The sequence below is a fragment of the Acinonyx jubatus genome, chromosome D2 (assembly GCF_027475565.1).
Source record: "Acinonyx jubatus isolate Ajub_Pintada_27869175 chromosome D2, VMU_Ajub_asm_v1.0, whole genome shotgun sequence".
NCBI classification, from domain to species: domain Eukaryota; kingdom Metazoa; phylum Chordata; class Mammalia; order Carnivora; family Felidae; genus Acinonyx; species Acinonyx jubatus.
Genome location: NC_069393.1, coordinates 65,575,980 through 65,596,564, shown reverse-complemented (window position 1 = coordinate 65,596,564; position 20,585 = coordinate 65,575,980). Strand labels below are relative to the sequence as shown.

The 20,585-nt window shown below is 42.3% G+C and overlaps 1 long non-coding RNA gene across 1 annotated transcript in view; it reads left to right on the top strand.

The window, feature by feature from the left end:
- LOC113600290 (uncharacterized) overlaps positions 1-20,585 on the top strand; it is a 73,558-nt gene that overhangs the window by 14,975 nt on the left and 37,998 nt on the right. The window contains exon 2 of the long non-coding RNA XR_003421291.2: positions 3,264-3,347. This is a non-coding gene — a long non-coding RNA (uncharacterized LOC113600290). The remainder of the gene's footprint in view (positions 1-3,263; positions 3,348-20,585) is intronic.

The window sequence follows — 20,585 nt, the reverse complement described above, 5'->3', positions numbered from 1 at the left end:
AGGCACTGAATGGATTTGTTCTTTCTCCCTTGTGTCCTCCCTGGGGTCACTCACCTCAGGGCTTTTGCCCTTGCTACCCATCTGGAACTCCCATCCTCTCCCACATCCTCAACTTCTACCATTCATCAAAGCCCAAGGGAAACGTCACCTTCTCCTTCTAGCCCACCCTGATTTTTTCCCACACCCCAAATTGGAAGGATTCTCTAGAACTTCGTCTACACCTCTCCAGAGGCTGCTCCACTCTCTACTCTGTATTTTGTCTGAACGTAATTTGTTCACACCAGGTTACCTGCCACTGTTCCTGTGTCTGCTTGTCTCCGGCCGGCTGTCAGTAGCCTTGGCAGTCTCCCTCAGGCTGAACAGGACGGGAGCTACCGAGTGGCACTGTGTGCAGGCTCCGAGGTGGGCGCTGCGAAAACCAGCCAAGTCTCCTTCTCTGCAGCCACAAACATAAAGCTGACTTGGGGGTGAGAGTGGGCGTATGTGCACACACATGTGAAGATGACCTAGGAACATTCTCTGAGCAGCACAGCACACAAAATGGGGCAGATTAAGGCAGTGCCACCGGAGAACTGGCAACTTCTCTGAGGCTGCACAGCAGGAAGGGCTCAGCCTTGTGAGTGACAGGGGGAGGCTCCCAAGAAGCAGCGATTTGCACAGAGGCTCGAAGGCTGGGAAGCATGCGGATTAAATAGCAGTAGACAGGGACCTGGGGCAAGGGGCAAGTTGTATCTGTTTCGTCACCGGTCTGAGGGACAATTCCTGTCCCAGTGGCGGGAACTCTGAGTCTCTGGTTCCTGTCTTTCGCACGGTCTAGTGACTGAGATCACAGGCTGTGATAGCAGAGCCACGTACTTGGGTTTAAATCCTGGATCTCCTAATTGCTGATCGAGTGGCTTTGGGAAAGTCACCTGAGCTTCAGTTTTCTCATGCCGACAGGACAGCAGGAGGGAGAGTGACACAGTGAGACTGAGTGCCTGGATGTTCATATGTGCTCAGTCCTGCTTAGGGTGCAACTCCAGAGCCTCAAGCTGTTTCCCTTCTTTGAGGAATGTCGCATGCTCGCCTCGCCAGGGGCCGGGCCCACAGCGCTCGATGATGGCCCAAGTCACCTCCCAAAGCAAGCTAAGTCTGGGTTAATTAAAAACATGGGATATCACTCTATTTAATCAATTATGCTCCTATACTTCTAGAAAGTGTTAAGGGATATATTTATAAAAATGAAGCCAAGACTTTCTTACAAATGTAAAGAGAACATGTGTCAAAGATTTCACTTAACTCGTGAATGAGGGAATCCATGCTCTTCCAGTCTCTGCCTTTGTCTCACTGATCATTCCTGATCATTCTAATTCTCTCCCATGGCTCTTACTGCCTACTGTACACGTTGAAGAATTATGCGTGTGCATGGGGTGGGGGTAGGGAGAAGAATAACCTTGGTTAAGAGGGTACTTTTCCACTTTATAGTGTGTGGCTTTTTAAAGTTTATTTTATTATTTATTTTGAGAAAGGGAGAGCACAAGCAGGGGAGGGGCAGAGAGAGAGAGAGAGAGAGAGAGAGAGAGAATCCCAAGCAGGCTCTGTGCTGTCAGCACAGAGACTGATGCAGGGCTTGGATTCATGAACTGTGAGATCGTGACCTGAGCTGAAATCAAGAGTTGAATGCTTAACTGACTGAGTCACCCAGGTGCCCCAGTTAGTGTGTTTTGTTGTTGATTTCCTAATAAATGATAAGCCCCAATCAGTCCTAGGAGGGAGGAGTTCATTGAGAGTGAATGCTACGGAGAAAAGACAGACAAAACAGAAAGGAAGAAGAAGCAAGAGAACTTGCCATGGAAATCCAGATGAGCACTACCAACCTAAAGGGAGGCTAACAGCTTCATTCATCAGCATTTATTGAACGCTTACTGTATGCTGTGATGCAAGGTGCTCTATCAAGCTATGTGAGCATAATGCATATTATATACCTAATTGTGACCGTGACCCCATTCTCACAGGATCTGTAGTCTTGTTAGAGAGATAAAGCCACCTTGAGCCAGCCTGTTGAGCACTTTGATTTAGTGGTCAGAGAAGACTGACCAGGATAGTGAAGCAGCGTGGAAATTTGTCTTGGAGAAATTTTAGCAGAAAGGTGAGGGGCTTCATTGTCTAAAAAGATGGTATGTGGAAGGAGGGAGACTTATTCCATGTGGCTCTGAGAAGCAGAGTGAGGACTTATTCATTCATTCATTCATTTGAAAATATTGAGTGCTACTCTGTGCCAGGCTCTGTTCTAGACACTGGGGTTTTATATATATATCTAAATATATATATATATATCTTCTCTCTCTTTTATATGTATATATATACATTATATATACATACATACATATATGTATATAAACATATATATACCTATATGTAAATACACACACACACACACACACACACTGGAATACTACTTGGTGATGAAAAAGAATGAAATCCTGTCACTTACAACAATATGGATGGAACTAGAGGGTATTTGCTTAGCAAAATAAGCCAGTCAGAGAAAGATAGATATCACATGATTTCACTCATAGGTGGAATTTGAAAAAGACAACAGATAACAGAAGAGAAGGGAAGGAAAAATAAGATAAAAACAGAGAGGGAGGCAAACCATAAGAGACGCTTATAAAAGAGAACAAACTGAGGGTTGCTGGAGGGGAGAGGTAGGTGGGGAATGGGCTAAAAGTGTGATGGGCATTATGGAGGGCACTTGTTGGGATGAGCACTGGGTTCTACTCCTGAAGCCAAGAATTAAACAAAGAAAAAAAGACAAAAATCCCTGTCATTGAGGACCTAATTTTTCCTCCAATAGTAGGAAGTTACATGGAAGACAGGCTCAGTATCAGGATGAATTTCTACAGGCAGAGCTGTCAAAGATGGACTTTTTCCTTGACAGGATAAAGAGGGCATTCAGGTTTAGTGGGCTGACCATCTCTTGGTGATGATGTAGGTAAAAAAAGTCAAGTTCACAAGTAACAGAGCCAAATCCTTGTTTTATTGATCCTCTTTTGACTGCTTAGTTCTGGCCCTTTTGGAAGACCTGGACGTGTCTTCTTCAGTGTGGGTGAGAATGTTCTGGCATAGGATAGCCTGGTGCTCAGTAGTGTCCATTCCTGGAGCTGGGATTGGAAGGGGCAATGCCATGTACTCTCTCCCACAATTATGAGATTGTGCACATAATATGGTCAGAAATACCAAATCTTTACTGTATTCTTTCTGTCTGCTCACTTCTGTGCCAGGTGACTGACAGCTGCATGCACGACTCTGTCCCTGCTGTTGGCAAACTCAAAATAGAGCTGGGAGAGCAGAGAATCTTCTGAGAGGTGAGTGGGCCATCCCATAGCTGTGGTTCAAAGAAGCAGCAGCCAACTTTATTAAAGATGTAGGACAAGCTTTATTTTCTGCAGGTGTCCTTTTTAAAATGGAAATATGTCTGGGAAGGGATAACACTGTTATAATGTAGTACTTTCATCATCGTGGCAAAACATACCAGAATCACAAATATTTGTGGGGCTTCTATCAACCAGACATAGCTCTGGGTACTATGAGTACAAGGATCAGAGTGGCCCCAATTCCTTAGCAGTACAAAGTTCTGTAGGAAAAGCAAAGAGCTGCTTACCTATATAAGTAAGTTTTCTGGATACAGTAGCAGATACATACCCGTTACTCTCGTCAGTGATTTTCACACATTTACATGCATGGGATTGCAAACCATTTTTGTAGGTTTGTTTATGATTATCTTGGCAACAAGAAGACCCAGCCTTGCTGATGGAAACAGTAGCTCAAAAATGAGAAACATATTTCCCTGCATTGCTGAGACAGCCTTGGGAGGACTGGGATTAAGTTTAGGGCTCTTGGGGACCATCTGCATGTCAGTTACATTCAACGCATGGAGCGCACTCTGCAAACACCACCAGCAGGCAGTAGATGGTCATTGTTGAAGCTTTGGAAGATTTAGAGAAGAAAGCTATCATGGCCTCTTCAGGGGCAGTAATCAGGAAGAGCTCAACAGAAGAGGTATTGTTAGAAATATGGACCCTGATGACTGGTGGAATTTCAACCAAGGGAAAGGACAAGGGGACATCTATAGAGTCACTCTTGGGTTTGTGGACATAGCAGGTTTGACAATCAGTGAGCCCGCCAGGACCAGACTATTTAGTTTCATTAGGAAGATAGGATTGACGATAAAGGTTCAGGACGTCAGGTAGAATGTCTTTGATATTTAAGGAGTCTTTCTAAATAAACAGTAGTCCCAAATTTAGTTGTATCATCCGCATAAAGATGATTAAGTGCACAAGTTGATGGGGTTCTCATTTAAAAAGCTTCCTTGGGGCACCTGGGTGGTGCAGTCGGTTAAGCGTCTGACTCTTGATATCGGTTCAGGTCATGATACTGAGGTTTGTGAGATGGAGCCCCTCACTGGGCTCTGTGCTGATGGCATGAAGCCTGCTTGGGATTCTCCTTCTCTCCCTCTCTCTCTCTCTCTCAAAAAAAAAAAAAAAGGAAAAAAGCTTCCTCACTTGTCAGACAGTCCCCTATTATGTATTAAGCTCAAGGCTATAGTGAGGAATCATTGTCATTAAAAACACCCTAGAGGGAAAGCAAAGAGAGGGATTGGTTCATATACAAAAGTAATGTGATGGACCTATAACTTAAAGTCACATGCTCAGAATTCCTGCAAGAGTGAGGTGGCATGCGACTGAGGTCGTCCTCACTCAGTCATGGCCTTCCGGGACAGGAATGCGGTTTGGAGCTGGCTGCACAGTGACACTGTAGTTACCAGAGGCCCAGGGAACTGCATACTCAGGTGGCCTCTGAGCTCATCTCATGCTGAAACTGAGTGAGTTAGTGCAGCAGGTGCACCACACTTTCTAGGAGCGGGCCACAGAGGATGCTCTTTCTCCCCTCGTTTCCATTAGTACCTCTGAAGGCCGGAAAGTTAATACGGCAGGTTGGGTTGTCAAGGATCTACTTGGAGATGACTTCAAATGGATTGCTTCTCTAAGACTAGATGGTCAATTTAGGACTGAGAGTGGGACACAGCAAAGGCTCACTAATGAAAACATTGTTAATATTAATCTGCTGGTTACTATTTCTTCCCCCTCAATTTGCTGCCCTCTCCTCCTTTTGTATCAGTAATTTTCACACTGGTTTTGAAACCCAAATCCAATTAGGTCAACCCTCTGCTTAAAATTCTCCTTTGACTTCTGAGACTCATAGAATAAGGACCCTGGAATGTAGAGCTAAGGGCCTGTATGACTTGACATGGTCCTTCCTCTCTAGGTCTCTCCCTCTCCCCACTCTCTAACTCTCTTTGCTCTAGCCCTACAACCTGACTTTCAGCCCCTCATAACTTCCAGACTCCTTCCCACAGGCCGTTTGCACATGCCACTAGCTCTGCCTGGAATGCTCACCTCCACTGTCAGCTCCCACTCACAAGTCAGTTCTCAGCTAGTGCTTCACTATCTGGCGGAAGTGATCCCTGTCCTTCCTGAACAGCTCAGAGCCTCCTGTAAACCCTCTTACCACCTCAACAGTACATGCTGTTCTATGTAGCGCTTACGCATCTGTAAGCCATTTATTGTGTCATGATTTGACTGACAGTCTGTCTTCACCCACTAGACTGTGAGGTCCACCATGTAAGCGGCCATATTTGTTTTCGCGATTTAATCTCTAGGCATCTAGCGCAGTACCTCACACATGGTAACAGAGTTTCACAAATAATCTTCCATTCATTCTAGTGGTCTACTGTACAATGTGAGAGAGGGACAAAAAGCCCTAAAGATACTGGTGGTAGAATTGCTGGAAAAGGCAAAGTTGCAGAGACCACAGGATTTACAGAAGCAAATGGATAAAATACAGAGGTTCGTAAACCAGTTTCTCAGTCTCTGACAAAGAGAGGCGCTTGGCATGCCACATTGTGATTCATGTCTGCTACCTGCTAACTCCCTGAGGTAGCCAGCACTTCCTGAGAGACATCAAAACAGTGGCGGGGGGTTGATCAGAACTCTGGCAAATTCAATGGAGAATTTTTATTTCATTTAGCAAATGCCTACTTGGACGTAAAGCTTTTAGGGGGCAGCTCTAACCTGCTAGGAACAGCAGAAAGAGCCTCACCTGTGCGGAAGTGATTCGGTCACAGGGCAGAATGTACTTTGATGACTGTAGGAAAGATCTGTAGCCTAGATTTATGTATGTCACCTGAGACATATCTAAAGAATACCATCTTTCAGAAAGAAAATCAAATTCCGGAGAGGAAGAACTGTTTTTTAAGGGAAGTTTGTTTGCGCTGACACGATCACTTGAGAGCATCAGTTTACATCTTTGTATCCAGAATTTACTGAACTGTGGGATGAATATACAATACATCATTTGCCTCAGGCAGTGCACTGAAAATATTTCATGACTTTAAATATGTGCTATGATTAGGTATGTGTTTTAGTAGTCAAGTGAATAAGGGTTTAAAGCAATGAAAAGAAAGTATTTCCTTTCAGTTCAGCATGTTTTCGTCTGGGAGCTTTAAAAACCTGTCACAAGGAACATTCTTGAAGGCTAAGGTTCTCCTGGTGATTTGGGAAAGAGATCCTGAGTCTTGATCTTTAGTACCTCCTTTTTTTCCTTAGAAAATTGTAGAAGAAAATTCCCTAAAAATATTCATAGAAGTCTATGGCTATTTTGTAAATTTGTTTTGGTATTACATAATATTACTTCAAAAGCGAGTTGTAAAATAAATTAATGAATAAATATTGAAAAAGAGCTTTAATGTTGAAGTGGCTTTAAAATAAAATGAATAAGTAAAGAAATAACACTCAACAAATATTATCGTGCATTTGCTGTTTAATATCCAAAGTGAGATGGCAATTAAGTACTCTTGGCACTGTAAAGATCAAGATAAGATTGGTTTGAGTCCCTAAGTCCATGTGCTGTGACAATCTACATTCCTCTAGCCTTAAAGGAATGTACTGTTTAAGAGGGGAGTTGAGCCAAGTTCAGGAATAATTATAGGAAAGAAGGAAAGTATACAGACGAGAAAGGGAGAGACGCCCTTCCATCTGGAAGCATCAGACAATGCCTCTCAGAATTGTGGAGCTATGTTTAGATGAAGGCATAGAATCCAATACAGACCGAGGGAATAGTGTGAGCAGAGATATAATTTCAGGAAAGTGTAGGGCAGGAAAAATTGTCCTGTGGTCTGACCAGGGTATGAGGTACATGAAGGGAATAGTAATGAGGAAAGGCAAGAGTAGGCACTTGGGACTTTGGAAGTCAAGAGTTTGCCAATGGAGAAATTATCCAGATGTACTGCCTAAAGTTCTTATCCCCTGGCACTAATGGCATCTGTGTTCAAAGATTTGTTTGAAGACATGTTTTCAATTCTTTTGAGTATATACTCAGAAGTAGGCAAACTCCATTCTTAATCCTGATCTGATGGACAACCCCATTCCATTTTATTGTTTGATCCCAGATCCAAATTCTTCCTGAAGAGCTCAAAAGCACTGTTTCCCCGTTTTGCCTGAACGTACCCTTTAAACAAGCCTTATATTCTATTTGTTGAAAGGCAGTTGCCACGGATAGGATAGAGCACGTGTTGTTGGAAGCCAGAGGACCTGTGACCTAGGACCAGAGCTATCAGTTGGTTAGCTAACTGCTTGTCCGTCAGTTTAGGTAAAACTCGCTTTACTCAGCTCTACCCTTCGTTCCTCTCAAGGTTGTGATTGGCATCAGGACAACTGGTATTTGGAGAGTATTTTCCAGATGTCACTGATTGCTCCCTATAGGTATGTACTAGGTCCTTAAAATTTCAAGCCAGAAAGGACTTTTAGAAAGAGTGCTCAAAAATGCTGTTATCTTGCAGATCTAACTGAGGCCTTCAGAGGGCGCTATTGGGGGCGGCTGAATTGGGGGGTAAACTCCAGATCTTCTGAGGCAAGTCGGGGCCTTTTTAGACCTCCCCACATCCAGACCTCCCTCTGAGGCTCAGTCACATCCTTTGTCTTTTCTCTTCTGGCTGAGAAAAAAACAATGGCAAAAACTGTACCGCTGAGTTATTCACGGAGTCAGTTGAGCTTTGATTTATCTCCAAAGTCTGGCTGCTGCGTGACCTTTCCTGAATTTCATTCTCCGGGTGTCGGAGGGAAGCCAGTCCTTCCCCAGGCCCCTGCTTAGTATCCTTGGGGATTCTCTTATTTGTATTCCTGTCACTGCCACTTTTAATGCACCAAAGCCTACGTTTAACGCAATAACCAGCCTGACGTTTATGAAATAAAAGATTGATATCAGCTTCATGAAACTCAGGCAAAAGCAATATCTTTTCTATATCTTGCTATGCCTTTAACTCCAGGAACTTTTATACTCAGTGGCCACTGAAAAATGAAATAACAATAATAATAATGACAATAATAAAAAAAAAAGCGATATCTTCCAAGAACCACAGTTTTGAGTAATGTTTTCTTTAATTTCTTTATTGATTTAATGACAAGAAAAGACTAAACTTATTACTTTCTCCAGTGTCCAAGTACATTTTCACTTTTAAAAGAAAGATCATAGTATGTAGCTTAAAGGTTGACGTTTTGTTTGTCACCTGGCTTATTTATGCATTGGTGGCTTGGGCAGCTGATGCATGACCATGGCCACCCTGTTTCCTCACGAGGAAGGTAAGAATCAGAAGGGAGAAAGCTTTGCTTTTCTTATGAACTAAAACATTCTGGAAAATAAGTCAGCTTTATACCTGTTCTTCCAGAAAGTCATTCCATTTTATGGGGTGGACTATTTATTTGCACACAGAAGACACAAGCACCTGAAATAAGTATAGGGTTTGACATCTATGACCCAACATAATTTGGCTTCAGTCAGACTTTCCAGTCTTATCTCCCATTACTTAACTTTTCACACCTGATGACTTGGTCCAACTGGATATTTGCCATTTCCCATGTGATTATTTTCAGTTTTGCTTTTATCCAGCCAATCTTTGTCTTTTAAAAATTTTTTTTAAATGTTTATTTTTAAGAGAGAGAGAGAGAGAAACAGAGTGCTAGTGGGGAAGGGGCAAAGAGAGAGGAAGACCCAGAATCTGAGGCAGGCTCTAGGCTCTGAGCTATCAACCCAGAGCCTGATGTGGGGCTTGAACTCACAAACTGTGAGATAATGAACTGAGCCGAAGTCGAACGGCCAACCAACTAAGCTACCCAGGAGCCCCAATCTTTGTCTTTTAATTGGAGTGTTTATTTACCTTTAACTGGGATCGAGTCTCCCATCTTGCTTTTTGTTTTCCATTTGGGCCATCTGTTCTTCGTTCCTTTTTCCTCCTTTCCTGCATTATTTGAGATTAACTGAGATTTTTTTTTAGTTATGTTATTTTATCTCCTCTAATGGCTATTCAAAAAAAAATTAAAAAAAAATTTTTTTTTAAACGTTTATTTATTTTTGAGACAGAGAGAGACAGAGCATGAAGGGGGGAGGGGCAGAGAGAGAAGGAGACACAGAATCGGAAGCAGGCTCCAGGCTCTGAGCCATCAGCCCAGAGCCCGACGCGGGGCTCGAACTCACGGACCTTGAGATTGTGACCTGAGCTGAAGTCGGATGCTTAACCAACTGCACCACCCAGGCGTCCCCCCCCCCAATTTTTTTTTTTAATGTTTGTTTATTTTTGAGAGAGACAGAGTGCAAACAGGGGAGGGGCAGAGAGAGAAGGAGACACAGAATCCAAAGCAGGCTCCAGGCTCTGAGCTGTCAGCACAGAGCCTGACACGGGGATCAAACTCACAAGCTGTCAGATCACCTGCGCCCAAGTCAGAAGCTTAACCGACTGAGCCACCCAGGCGCCCCTCTAATGGCTAGTTTAAAACCCTTTCTGCTAATCCCATCATCCCTTTCATTTCTGTATCTGTTCCTATTGACTTATTTCTCTCTTGGATTTGGGTCACATTTTCATGCTTTTTCACATAACTAGAAAGTTCTGATTGTATGCTGGATGCCACAGTGTGATTATCTGTATTTCTTCATTTTCCTTGTAAGAAGAGTTAAGTTTTGTCCTGGCGGGTAGTTAATTTACTTGGGCCTCAAGACTTTCAAGTTTGTTTTATGTACCTAGTGAAAAAGAAGGAAAGATTAAAGGTTAGAAAAACATGTGGGTCCAAATCATCTAGGACTTTGTAGACCCCAGTAAAGAGTCTGGATTTTATTAAAAGTAAACAAGAAATCATTAAAAAAAAATTTGAGCTAAAGAATGATAAAATCTATCTTCTTAAAAAGACTATTTTCTTAGACCAACTAAATAAATACTTACCAAAGACCTATAAGAGCCAGGACATGTGATAGACAATGGAAACCAGACCGTGAATGAGTATGAACATGTGGGACATTCCTGCCCTTGAAGAGCTCACAGCACGATGGGGGCTATTATGTGTAAGACTCACGATGGAGGCAAACATGGGGAAGTACTGGGAGACAGACCTGGTGCCTCAGTGATGGTATCCTAGAGGAAGTTACTCTCAGCTGGCTCTTTAGAAATGACAGGACTTGTCCACGTAAAAAGAGGAGAGATGTCAGAGGCAGGAAGAATACCTTGATTAAAGGTATGGCGATGCGAAAGAGCTGTCTTTGGAGAAGCACAGAGTTCAGTTTCGCTTAGTGTGAAGCATGGAGCTTTGTTTCTTTGTTTACCCTCTTTCTCCCGTCTCCAATGTGCTTCCCACCCCCAACCTGAGTTCCACGTGTGCATATACTTCCAGCCATTCTTAAGGTTTCATTCAAATGCTACCTCCTCCATGAGGCGTTTCATGATGCCTACAGAGAAATGATTAGTGTCTCTGCTGGTAGTGTGGACATGTCCCATTTTGCCTGTGTTTCAACTATAGAGTTTGGCAGCAGTTGGCCTATAGTGCTCACTAAATATTTATTGATTAACAAATGCAGCAAATCTCCCAGGATGCTGATCTCTAGGTTTATTGGTCAATCCCATGATCTTTGTCCAGATTCGTATATCTTTTCACCACATTGGGCTCAGCTTTTCAAATGGTTGCCCCAAATCACGAGTGCATAACTTTTATTTGCATCACACTATATTCACTGACCCCTTTCAATTCAAATAATGGGCTATCTACTTTATCTTGTTCTATCAAGTGTCTGGTACTTTGAATCTTAAACCTGGAAGAACTCTTAAAAATCACCTAGTTCATTGGGTTTTTAACTTGGCTGCACATTAAAATCATATGGAGGGAGGGTTCCTGGGTAGCTCAATCTGTTAAGCTTCTGACGCTTGGTTTTGGCTCAGGTCATGATCTCACGGTTCATGGGTTCAGGCCCTGAGTTATGCTTTGTGCTGACAGTATGGAGCCTGCTTGGGATTCATATTCTCTCTCTCTCTCTCTCTCTCTCTCTCTCTCTCTCTCTCTCGATTTCTCTCTCACCATCTCTTTCTGTCACTCCTCTGTCTAAGCGCTGCACTCACACTCTTTTTCTCTTTCAAAATAAATAAATAAACATTAAAAAAAAACCACACGGGGGAACTTTAAAAAACATCTATGCCTGGGATCCACTTTCCAGAGATTCTGATTTAATTGGCCTGGGTAGAGGCCTGGACATCTGATTAAAAAAAAAAAAACTCTCCTCAAATGTTCTAATGTGTAACCACACATGTGTAAGGCACATTGCTCACATTACATATGACAAAACTCATGATCTGTTGCAAGGGAAGAAACTCAAGTCCAGAGAGGTAAAGTGACTTGTCTGAAGGTCACACAAGCAACCTAATATATAGCAATCTAGAACCAAATCTGCATCCGGAACCAAAGTCTCCTTCCTGTGCTTTTTACTTATTTATTATTTTTATCTATCTATCATCGATATATCATCTATCTTTAATATTTTTATTCACATATTTAATATATTTTATCTATTTTTTAATACAATTTATTGTCAAGTTGGCTAACATACAGTGTATACAGTGTGCTCTTGGTTTTGGGGGTAGATTCCTGTGATTCATTCCTTACATACAACACCCAGTGCTCATCCCAACAAGTGCCCTTCTCAGTGCCCATTACCCACTTTCCCCTCTCCCCCAACCCCCATCAACCCTCAGTTTGTTCTCTGTATTTAAGAGTCTATTATGGTTTGCCTCCCTCCCTCTCTGTAGTGATTTTCCCCCCTTCCCTTCCCTCACATTCTTCTGTTAAGTTTCTCACCATCCACATATGAATGAAAACGTATGATATCTGTCTTTCTCTGACTGACTTATTTCACTTAGCATAATACCCTCCAGTGCCATCCACATTGCTGCATATGGGATGATTTTATTCTTTCTCATTGCCAAGTAGTATTCCGTTGTATATATAAACCATCTCTTCTTTATCAATTCATCAGTTTATGGACATTTATGTTCTTTCCATAATTTGGCTATTGTTGAAAGTGCTGCTATAAACATTGGGAGTAATGTTCCCCTATGCATCAGCATTCCTGTATCCCTTGGGTAGATTCCTAGCAGTGCTATTGCTGGGTCGTAGGGTAGTTCTACTTTTAATTTTTTTGAGGAATCTCCACACTGTTTTCCAGAGTGGCTGCACCAGTTTGCATTCCCATCAACAGTGTAAGAGGGTTCCCATTTCTCCACATCTTCTCCAGCATCTATAATCTTCTGATTTGTTCATTTTAGCCACTCTGGTGTGAGGTGGTATCTCAGTGTGGCTTTGATTTGTGTTTCTCTAATGATGAATGACATTGAGCATCGTTTTATGTGTCTGTTGGCCATTTGGATGTCTTCTTTAGAAAAGTGTCTATTCATGTCTTCTGCCCATTTCTTCACTGGATTATTTGTTTTTCAGGTATAGAGTTTGGTGAGTTCTTTATAGATTTTGGATAGTAGCCCTTTATCTGATATGTCACTTGCAAATATCTTTTCCCATTCTGTCGGTTGTCTTTTAGTTTTGTTGATTGTTTCCTTTGCAATGCAGAAGATTTTTATGTTGATGAGGTCTCAATAGTTCATTTTTGCTTTGAATTCCCTTGCCTTTGGAGATGTGTCGATTAAGAAATTGCTGCGGCTGAGGTCAGAGGTTGTTGCCTGCTTTCTCCTCTTGGGTTTTGATGGTTTCCTGTCTCACATTTAGGTCTTTTGTCCATTTTGAGTTTATTTTTGTGAATGGTGTAAGAAAGTGGCCTAGGTTCATTCTTCTACATGTTGCTGTCCAGTTCTCCCAGCATCATTTGCTAAAGAGACTGTCTTTTTTCCATTGGATACTCTTTCCTGCTTTGTCAAAGATTAGTTGGCCATAACATTTGTGGGTCCAATTCTGAGTTGTCTATTCTATTTTATTGGCCTATGTGTCCGTTTTTGTGTCAATACCATACTTTCTTGATGATTACAACTTTGTAGTAGTGGCTAAAGTCTGGGATTGTGATGCCTCCCACTTTGGTTTTCTTCTTCAGTATTACTTTGACTATTTGAGGTCTTTTGTGGTTCCATACAAATTTTAGGATTGTTTGTTTGAGCTTTGAGAAGAATGCTGGTTTTGGTAGAGACTTTGGGTTTTCCACGTCGAGTGTCATGTCGTCTGCAAAGAGTGAAAGTTTGACTTCTTCTTTGCCAATTTTAATGCCTTTTATTTTATTCTTTTGTCTGGTTGCTGATGCTAGGACTTCCAACACTGTTAAACAACAGTGGGGAGGGTGAACATCCCTGTCGTGTTCCTGATCTCAGGGAGAAAGCTCTCAGTTTTTCCCCATGGAGGATGATATTAGCTATGGGCTTTTCATATATGGCTTTTATGATGTTTGAGTATGTTCCTTCTATCATGAGTTTCTTGAGGGTTTTTATTAAGAAAGGATGCTGTATTTTGTCAAATGTTTTTTCTGCATCTATTGACAGGATTATATGGTTCTTATCCTTTCTTTTATTAATGTGATGTATCACACTGATTGATTTGCGAATATTGAACCAGCCCTGCAGCACAGAAATGAATCCCACTTGATCATGGTGAGTAATTCTTTTTATATGTTGTTGAATTTGATTTGCTAGTATCTTGTTGAGAATTTTGCATCCATATTCATCAGGGACATTGGCCTGTAGTTCTCCTTTTTTGCTGGGTCTCTGTCTGGTTTGGGAATCAAAGTAATGCTGGCTTCATATGATGAGTCCAGAAGTTTTCCTTCCATTTCTATTTTTTGGAACAGCTTGAGAAGGCTAGGTATTAACTTTGCTTTAATTTTCTGGTAGAATTCCCCAGGGAAGCCATCTGGTCCAGGACTCTTAGTTGTTGGGAAATTTTTGATGACTTACTCAATTTCTTTACTAGTTATGGGTCTGTTCAAGTTTTCTATTTCTTCCTGTTTGAGTTTTGATAGTGTGTGGGTGTTTAGGAATTTGTTCATTTCTTCCAGGTTGTCTAGTTTGTTGGCATATAATTTTTCATAGTATTCCCTGATAATTGCTTGTATTTCTGAGGGATTGGTTGTAATAAATCCATTTTCATCCATGATTTTATCTATTTGGATCCTTTCTCTTTTCTTTTTGAGAAGCCTGGCTAGAGGTTTATCAATTTTGTTTATTTTTTCAAAAAACCAACTCTTGGTTTCATTAATCTGTTCTACTGTTTTTATTGTTGTTGTTTTGTTTTTTGGATTCTATATTTATTTCTGCTCTGATCTTTATTATTTCTCTTCTTCTGCTGGGTTTAGGATTTCTTTGCTATTCTGTTTCTAGTTCCTTTTGGTGTGCTGTTAGATTTTGTATTTGGGATTTTTCTTGTTTCTTGAGATAGGCCTGGATTGCAATGTACTTTCCTTTGCTGCATCCCAAAGAGTTTGGGTTATTGTGTTTTCATTTTCATTTGTTTACATATATTTTTAAATTTCTTCTCTAATTGCCTGGTTGACCCATTCATTCTTTGGTAGGATGTTCTTTTTTTTTTTTTTTTTAATTTTTTTTTAACATTTATTTATTTTTGAGACAGAGAGCATGAACAGGGGAGGGTCAGAGAAAGAGGGAGACACAGAATCTGAAACAGGCTCCAGGCTCTGAGCTGTCAGCACAGAGCCCGACGTGGGGCTTGAATCCACGGACCGTGAGATCATGACCTGAGCCGAAGTTGGACGCTTAACCTACCGAGCCACCCAGGCGCCCCGGTAGGATGTTCTTTATCCTCCATGCTTTTGGAGATTTTCCAGACTTTTTCTTGTGGTTGATTTCAAGTTTCATAACATTGTGATCTGAAAGTGTGCATGGTATGATCTCAATTCTTGCATATTTTTGAGGACTGTTTTGTGACCCAGTATGTGATATATCTTGGTGAATGTTCCACGTGCACTCGAGGAGAAAGTATATTCTGCTGCTTTAGGATGTAGAGTTCTAAATATATCTGTCAAGTCCATCTGGTCCAGTGTATCATTCAGGGCCATTGTTTCTTTATTGATTTTCTGTGTAGATGATCTGTCCATTGTTGTAAGTGGAGTATTAACGTCCCCTGCAATTACCACATTCTTACCAATAAGATTGCTTATATTTGTAATTAATTGTTTTATATATTTGGGTGCTTCTGAACTCAGTGCATAGACATTTATAATTTTTAGCTCTTCCTGATGGATAGACCCTATTATTCTTATATAATGCCCTTATTCGTCTCTTGTTACAGCCTTTAATTTAAAGTCTAGTTTGTCTGATATAAGTATGGCTACTCCAGCTTTCTTTTGACTTCTGGTAGCATGATAGATGGTTCTCCATCCACTCACTTTCTTTTATTTATTTATTTATTTATTTATTTATTTATTTATTTATTTAATGTTTATTTTTGAGACAGAGACAGAGCCTGAACAGGGGAGGGGCAGAGAGAGAGGGAGACACAGAATCTGAAACAGGCTCCAGGCTCTGAGCTGTCAGCACAGAGCCCAACGTGGGGCTTGAACTCACGGACTGTGAGATCATGACGTGAGCAGAAGTCAGACGCTTAACCGACCAAGCCACCCAGGCGCCCCCCACTCACTTTCAATCTAAAGGTGTCCTCAGGTCTAAAATGGGTCTCTTGTAGACAGAAAATAGATGGGTCTTGTTTTTTTATCTATTCTGATACCCTAAGTCTTTTGATTGGAGCATTGAGCCCATTTATATTCAGTGTTATTATTGAAAGATAGGAGTTTAGAGTCATTGTGTTATCCATAGGTTTCATGGTTGTAGTGATGTCTCTTGTCCTATGATATGGATATTGTTCCATTTGATTGAGTCACTTAGTTCTCTAATTCTCCCCTTGTGATCCTGGATTTTTTTTAATCTCTTTTTCTCACTTCCTCTTTTTCCATAATTTTATCTTCTAATTCACCTATTCTCCCCTCTGCCTCTTCAATCCACACTGTGGTCACCTCTATTTTATTTTGCACCTCATTTATAGCATTTTTAAATTCATCATGACTATTTTTTAGTTCTTTGATCTCTGCAATAAGATTCTGTGCTGTCTTCTAAGCTTTTTTCAAGCCCAGGGATTTAATCTTATGACTATTATTCTAAATTCTTTTTCAGTTATATTGTTTATATCTGTTTTGATCAATTCTTCAGCTGTCACTTCTTCCTGGAATTTCTTTTGAGGAGAATTCTTCCGTTTCATCATTTTGGCTAGTTTTCCATCCCTTATGTGTTTTTAAAGCTTGTTATGTGCCCTGCACCTGTGAGCACTACTATATTAAAGAGGGGTCATACATTGTCCAGGGCCAGGCCCTTCAGGAGGTGTGTTTTGGAGAGTGTTACTTGTCCTCTGTTGTTGTGACTTGTAGTGATGTTTTGGACCCTCCCCCAGGTGTGCTTTGATTTGTTCATTGAAATATCCTTGGAAAGGAAAACAGACAGACAAACAGAAAGCAAAAACACACAAACACACACACAAAACAAAACAACCCCCCCCCCCCCGAAAAAAAGAAAAACAGAAAAACAGAATAACCAGTTACAAGTAAACAACAGGGTGGAGGCAGTGCTGATGGGAGAGGCCTTATCCCATACAAAGAGAGAAATGACAGGGCCAGGGAAAAAGAAAGAAAAAAAAAATTCACCAGAGAAACTACACAGCCTAATCCAGAGAGAGAGAAAGGAACATAAAGAAGGAGGTGGGGAAAAAGAAAAAGAAAATAAAGTTATCCAGATAGAGAAACTATATGGCTTAATTGAGAGAGGCAGAATGGAGAATAAAGAAGGAGGTGTGGAACATGTATCAAGAGAATGGATTAAATATATCTGCTTAAACAAACCAACAACCAGAGTAACTAGACTAGAGGAGGGAACAGATAAGAAGGAGAAAAGGAAGGAAGAATATATCTATATAACAAGAATTGTCCAAGAATTAATCTAGGCAATGCAGCAACGCTAGTCTCGAGGAGGGGCCATCTGGTTCCTCAGCATCTATCCCTTTCCAGTAGATATGCAGTTACCACCGAGGGGCGTGGTTTGGTGTGGGCAGGTCTCGCCTCCACTGTGGGCCCACTGTCTGATCCCTGAGGCCCCACCTCGGTCGTGGTGGGGAGAAAAATGGTGACCCCCCCCCCACCCCAGTGTATCCTCCACAGACCCGGTGTCCCTAACCACTCTGTTTAAGTCATCCTCACTGTGCTGTGGGCATAAATGAGGTGGTTTGGCTCACCCCACTGACTCCCCTGCTTCCTTGGTGCTTGGCTGGGATTCAAACTTCTGCTCTGGGTGCCCCAGTACTGGGGAAGTGCAGCTCCCCTCCCAATATATGGTCTCTGGCTGGTGGGCGCCTCAGGCTTTGTCCTGTTCCACAGCACTCCACGGAGGGGATCTCTTTCTCCTACTGTGGCCTGCGCCCCTGACCTACCATCGAGCCTGAGGCTGGCTCCCCTCCTCCCCAGGTGCACCATCCGGGCAGCCGGTACCAGTCCTGAGAAAGTCCCGCAGTTAGAGATTGGATCTTTCTTCGTTCTGGTCCGAGGTTTTTCTCTTGTCTAGATACAGTCCTACACTTCCCCAGTGGCTCTTTCTCTTCCCTTTGTCTCTCTGTGGAAGGGGATCCCTCCCCTCCATTCATTTTATCTCTCCCAGTTCTCAATCATGCACCTATGGCCTGTCAGGTTGTCCCGGTGGGTCCCTGGAAGCACGACTGTCTTTTTTCCTCCCAGACTCCTGGGGTTCAAAATCCTTTGGCTTCAACACTTCTTTGTTTGGGAGTCGAGGGAAGTTCGGATCCCCCTACTTCTCCGTCATGTTGGCCCCTCCTTTAAATAATTATATCCAGAACTGCTCATCTCCTGTTTGTTAAGAATAAACAAACTGAAACTTAAAAGAGATAGGGCTGCAAACAAAGCTTGGTTTTCAGAGAACGTCCTCACCTTCCAACTCTTTTCCTTATGGCTCACGCCTGCTCTCTCCTCTCCAAGTCTGGGCTGGAAACACATGGGCGAAAGCTCAGTGCCCTGAGTGAGAAATGTGTAGGGGGAGAGAGATGTGTAGGTAGCTCCTGAGCAATCATTACTCTCTCATAGGCTCTGACCCAGTGAGCCTCAGGTATAGGTGGGTGGTTGCAAAACAGCTTGGATACAGGGTTTCAGCTCCACCAAGCTGGGAGGATGGTGAGTGATGGACCACTGGGGGGTCAACAAGGATCACACTGAACTTTCATGATCGCCTGACCACAGCTCTTCAGATCACAGCCTCCTTGGCCACCATCAGCACCCTAATATGCACGCAGAAGCTCTCTTTGTTTTCACTGCTTCTCACACCTTCTGTTCCGGTGGAAAAGTTGCCAGTGTGATATTTATCCTACAAGTTTTAAAATCTAAAAACCTCAAAGGCAATTCTTCCCTTTGGACTTTCTGTCTTCTGTCTCTAGTTTTTCATTTGAGTAGGTCACAAATAAAGAGCAGAAGTGGGGAGAGAGAGCAGGAATCATCTTTATTTGAAGAGACCACTGGCCAATATAGACTGATATATTGAACAAATATGTGTTTATAACATGTATATACTCTGCATAAATATATTCTCTCTCTCTCTCTCTCGTGCATTTGCTTTTATTCAGTTTGACAATATTAAACTTTATTTGAGCCCCGTGCTCCTGGAAAACAGTGGCAGTTAAGAAGTCTCCCAACCTTTTGTGTTCCAACAAACAGTTTATCACAAAGTACTACCCTTCCCCACGTGACTTAGATAAGACTCAAAGTCCACTCTTTCTCACGGCTGTCATAAGACATGGGGGTGGCTCCCTTATTTACCTGTGACAGGGCCAAACGCAGCCCTTCTCCCTTTTGTCTGAACCTGCTGACAAGGCTGGACACAGCCTCTCCCACTTCCTGTTCTTGGTCTCATGACTGATTAGCTGAGATTAGAACTATTTGTCCCCATGAAACTAACTAACCACAGAGAAAAACATTTCCTGGTCTGATAACTGACTGAGACTTGTCCTTCTTGCAAAACAACCCCAACTGTAAACCTCCCCACTTGGAACTTATTTATTCTCCTTTTTGTTCCCATAGAAGTTTAAGGCAAAACCACCCTGTGGAGACATCCCGATCTTTGGATCTGGGGTGCTCTTCTTATTGCAATAGCCTGAATACAGTCAATCTTCTCATTCATCTGGTGTTCGCCTTTTGTCCCAGCTTTACGGAGATACAATGGACTGGTTTTTGCTGTTGACAAGCCGCCCAGGTTTTATGGAACCTCTACTGGACATGTGGGAGGCAGAGATAACTATGACCCTCTTTCTCCTCTAAGAGCTCAACATAGAATGGAGAAAAGATACACAAAGCTGAGTAATCCTAGGACCTGGAAGCCTGTAATAAGCACTCAGATAGGTGAAGAGCACCAAAGTAACTGTGGAGATGGAGGGCTGGAGTTTTCAGTCCTGCCTGCCTCCCTCTTTTAGGGCTATGTCCCTGGTTGTCAATAAAAGATTTCCTGGCCTCCTGGATGAAAATGCTGCTAGGAAATATGGGATTTAAAATAGGTATGGAAGAACCAAGCAACCTTCCCAATGTGTGGTCCCCTGAAAGTGGTACTGAGGGGTGAGAGCCTGGCATCACCTCTCCCCAAGTCACCTCAAATAAGCATACAGTTGAAGTAGACCCAATGTCCTTGATATGCCAATACAATAGCTTCAAAAAAGTCTTCTGGCCCCCACTTCCAAACAACCAGACAGCTTCTGTCAATTTTTTTTTTTAATGTGTATTTATTTTTGAGACAGAGAGAGACAGAGCATGAATGGGGGAGGGTCAGAGAGAGAGGGAGACACAGACTCTGAAACAGGCTCCAGGCTCTGAGCTGTCATCACAGAGACCCACGTGGGGCTCGAACCCATGGACCACGAGATCATGACCTGAGCTGAAGTTGGAGCTTAACCAACTGAGCCACCCAGGTGCCCCCAGACAGCTTCTTTCTGCAGAGAAAACCAGTGGCAAACACTGGCTGCTTTCAAAAGTCTGAAAATTACAGAGTAGCCAGAATGAGACCAGCAGACATGAGGCAGAAAATGTGGTATCCAGCCAGCCTCAGGAAAGTGATAAAGAGACCAACTTGCTGAACTGATTGCTACACGAAAGTTGTTTACACAAACCCAATCTGGTCCTGTCCCGTAAAAAGTGGA